Below are 4,778 nucleotides of genomic sequence, written 5' to 3'. Positions count from 1 at the left end.
TCGTCACACAATCCAGTATAGACCTCTATGCTAATTACTATGCACTCTAAGAAGAAGCTTCTCTGATGAGGGTTGAGCAATGCAATGATTTATGACTACAGAAATATGTCACTAGGACTTCTTTTGTGCTACTTCCCTTTAACACAATAGTAGAAGTTGGTTTTCTCCTAAGGCCCATATTCTCATATTAATAGTCTTGTATTCTTGTCCCCATTAACAGTGTCACATCTGTGTTCCAACTCATAGAGTGTGCCTTAAATTTAACCAAAAAGTGTTTGGTTACTTCACTAAGATTTGCGTCACAGTTGCATCAGATGCAATATCTTGCAAACATGTTGATAAATAGCTCTCATGTTTCACGGCTGAGTGAGACTGATGATTAGTTTTCCTCTCCAGGAGCGTGTGCTGTATCTTTCAGCACCATAAGCACTAGTCAGTGTGTGGTGTAGAGCTTCCAACTCAGTGCCAGCTTAATTTCTCCATGTTCTATGTTATGGAGGTAGTATCATATCTTACCATCGAGTTGTGGAGGATAACCAAGACCTTTTGTAGTGGTTTTTAATGTTTTGAGGGAACCCCTTATCTAATAATTCAAAGAAATATAACCCATTCTTGATACATGGGGTTTTATTTAATGGCATGTCTGTTTGGGATAATAGAACATAGTATTCTGAAGGCATAACGGAGGACATTAGAACAGGATGAATAAATGGGACTGGGGTGGAAGGGCAAGACAGAGGAGTAAATATGGCAAGGGATAACTGACACAAAAGAACTTTTGAAGATCCATATGGAAGCCTACTGCTGTAGAAGCTTCCTAATATATAAGTGGAGTTTAAATGGAGTTACCACACAACGATGGAGAATACTCCCCTCTTCTCCCCTTTTTTAAAAGGAGATGGACCAAATGACTTGGTCAAGATTCAGGAGAATGTAAATCCAGGTCACCAGTAAAATGGTCTCTCTCTCTTTCTCTCTCTTTCTCTCTCTCTCTCTCTGTCTCTCTCTGTGTGTGTGTGTGTGTGTGTGTCTGTGTGTGTGCTTGTGTGTTTGTGTGTGTGCCTGTATCTGTGTGTGTGTCTGTGTGTATATACATGCATATACATGTGCATGTGGTTGTTTATAGGAAAGCTAGAATAAGATTCTGCACACTGCTCTATTATTTAAGTTATTCTCAATAGACATGATCTCTCAGCTTACTTCCCAGGGTAATCTGGTGGCCAGCAAACATTAGTGAGTTACCTGTCTCTGTGAACAATAGCACTAGAGTTATAGGGGTCCTGATTCCCACCCAGATTTTTATGTGGGTTATGGGAAATTAATCTCAGGTCCACAAGCTTGCATAGCAATCACTTACTCACCATCTTATCCAGCCCTGCAGAATGACTTTAATAGAGAAAGCCTTTAGAAGATTAAATATGCATCATGATATGCAAAGGTGGTACAAGGGAATGTGCTTACTTACGGCAGATTAAAGAATTCCATTAGATGGTTCCTTTAGTCTCACGTATAAATGAAGCACATTATAAATGGAGGTGAGGTCTTGCGGGGGAAGAAAATAATTTAAATGTACAGTTATTACTGTTAAGTTTTGTTAATATCTATATATTTTTCCTGAGGCTGCCAAAACGGAGTACTACTATGTGGGTGGGGTGTTTGAAAACAGAATATATTTAGTTTATTGCAGTCCTAGAGTCCAGAAGTCAGAAATTTAAACTGTTAGGTAGCTAGTACCTTAAGAAAACTGTTATGCAAACATAGAAGTCTGACCATATTTTTCCTAGCTTCTGATGTTTGATGGCCATTGTGGGAGGAGAGGATGGGGTGTTCAGATAGTGTTTCTCTGTGTAGCTTCAGCTTTCCTGGAACTTTCTTAGTAGACTAGGCTGTCCTTGAAACTTAGAGATCTTCCTGCTTCTGCTGCCTAAATCCTGGGATTAAATGTGTGTGTGTGTGTGTGTGTGTGTGTGTGTGTGTGTGTGTGTGTGCTACCACACCCAGCGGTGCTAGCAATTTTTTAATGTTAATATTTAACATTTTTTCCTGTGTATGACTGTATCTAAATTTCCCATTATATTGGTATATTGTTTAATGTTGGTTGTAGGATTCATCATAACCCAGTATGGGACTGTTCTTATTTGATAATACCCCCAAAAAGATAATCTTCTCAAACAATGTCTCATTAATATTCAGAGGTGCCAAACAGATGTAAGAGTTGACCTAAAACACTATACCCCCAATTGTTTCATTCTTATAGGTTCTGCCACACATTCTCTCCAAAATGGTCAGTTGGTTGATTACAAATGGTGGTAAAAGGATGGTTGGCTCTAATCAGTGCAATATTCATAAACAGCGCTATGACTTTGTTTATATAAATTTCAGTCATTTAATCATTAAATTAAATGTTTAATGACTTCTATTTAGTATATAAAACTGGTTGGATTTTGTTTTTAAGAAGTCACTTTGGAGCCTGGAGAGATGGAAAGAGTTTAAGAGAACTGGCTGCTCTTCCAGAGGTTCTGAGTTCAATTCCCAGTAACCACATGGAGGCTCACAGCCATCAATAATGGGATCTGATACCCTCTTCTGTTGTGCAGGTACCCACGCCAATTGAGCACTCATATATAAAAATGCATAGATAACTCAATCTTTTAAACAAAGTTACTTTAAGTTTAGTTGAAAGTTTTCTCATTTCTGGTTGTTTTAAACGAAGTCCACAAATAAAAATTTCTATACTTTACATGGTTTGGCTTTTTGTGCACAGCATGGAACCTAGGTCTTTCCTGAATAGGAGGCAAGCACTCTACTGATTTATAACCCCAGCCTCTGTGGCTTAGCTCTGAATGTCATTATTAAGACAATGGAGAAAGTAAAGAGGTCTGAAGATTCACTTTATTGCAACAGAGACCACCATATGATACTAGTTCTGAAAATAAACTCTCACCATTGTTTTTTTTAACATCAGGCATCGCACAGAATTCCAAACAAATTTCTGGTCCTGACTGTGGAATTGAGAAGACAGAAACACAAAAGAGTCTGACTGATTTACAAAAGCAATGCATTTGAATAGAGGTTCAATGGGCAGGACCCTCAGTCCTGTGCTATTCTTGCTATGCTTTGAAATTGATCTGAAACTTTCCTTCTAATTTACAAAATGAGAATATATATATATTCAAAAATAAGTAAAATGTTTTATAACTGCTAGTTTCTACCCACTTACAAGTCAGACCAACACCCACAAACCTTACTTTATTTGTACCCCATTCCTAATTCCTTTGCTGTTTCTTCACAAAATGAATGCATATAAGTATAAACCGTGATGTTTTGTTTCAAGTGAATGAATACTGAAACAGAATAATTAAATTTCTCATTTAACCACAAAATAGCAATTTCTATTATGTAGACATTTGTTATTTCAATACGTAGATCGTTTTCTTCTGCTTTAATTATGTGTATCTTTTTTAGAAGAACAGTAAAAGAACAACTTTGTCAGTTTGGAAGAGCAGGGGGACACTGTGTTTAAACGTCTCTAGTTTGCAAACAAGCCGTGGTTGGGGAGCTCTGTTCATGAAGTGAAAAATGCAGTCAACGAACTCTTAGTCCCTACAGTCCACACAAAAGAGTAAATCTGTTTTTGAGTTTTACATGATCAACTACATAAAATATTGATGCAGGTAATGATGCTCTGCTGTTGCTGTGTCTTTTTGTTCAGATTTAGTATGTGTTTACAGAGGGGTGCTGACCAACAGTGGCTTGAAATGGATAGGTATTAAAAGTTTGTTAGGACAACAGATTGCAAAATAAAAGTTTATTTTCTCACTCCAATTTCCCATTATCATACAGAGAGTATGCGCCTACATTTTTATTCTACCCTCTTCTCTGTTTGTTTCCCTTTCATTTTAAACTCATTCCCTCATCCATTAATTTACAGAATTAAGAACCGTAACTGAATTCGATTACCTCTGTTGTGTACTTTCCAGCAGTGTGTGCCTGTGCCAAGCCATGGCTGCCCTGATTCTTCAACAGGAAGAATACGTAGAATGTAGGTGGCCATCAGAGTGGCCATCTTTTAAATGCGGATCGGCCCTTAAAGCTGAGCTTACCAGCAATAAGAGATTTGAGACTGTCTGACTGGAGTCACAATTCTTAAGTCATAGGAAGAAAATCAATTAACTCTCTTGTCATTTAGCTCCTAAAATCCATTATAGCAGCTTCCTAAAGCACAGGTAACCTCTTCAGAAAGGGCCTTTTGCACAGCCTTTTCAATTCTGCACTGAAACAATCTGCTTTATGGTGAACTCTGTAAATCACTGAGAAAGTGGATGTGAAGTGGTCCCATAATTACAAGGAAAAGCTATCTGTGCTAGGCATAGCTGTGGTTGGCTTTCATTCCATCCCGTGCATGTATATCAAAGTAGCATGTAGAAACCCTTAAATTTGCTCAGACAATTATATAAAAGTTATATTAAGTATTCTGAAACAGTTTTCTTTGCTTGAATCCTGTGACATAAGGTAGTGAGTTCTATCCTATTACTAAAACAATCTATCAACGCAATATTATTAGAAGCTATCGCCATGTCCTGTTTTGTCTTTACTGGAGTGCAAAGTAGTAAAAAGTACTAAAAAGGTACTACTGTGATGGTTAAAGAGATACCACCAAATGTAGGTTCATGGTTGGTTCTCACTGAAAAATCACTATTAACAGAGTCTGTCTTTTAGGTTTTGTTGAAAAACAAAACCAAAAAAAGAAAAAAAAAAGAAAAAAAAAAGAAAAGAAA

This window comes from Rattus norvegicus, chromosome 20 (assembly GCF_036323735.1).
Source record: "Rattus norvegicus strain BN/NHsdMcwi chromosome 20, GRCr8, whole genome shotgun sequence".
NCBI lineage: Eukaryota > Metazoa > Chordata > Mammalia > Rodentia > Muridae > Rattus > Rattus norvegicus.
The sequence above is the reverse complement of the archived record's forward strand: the minus strand, read 5'-3'. Positions refer to the sequence as shown.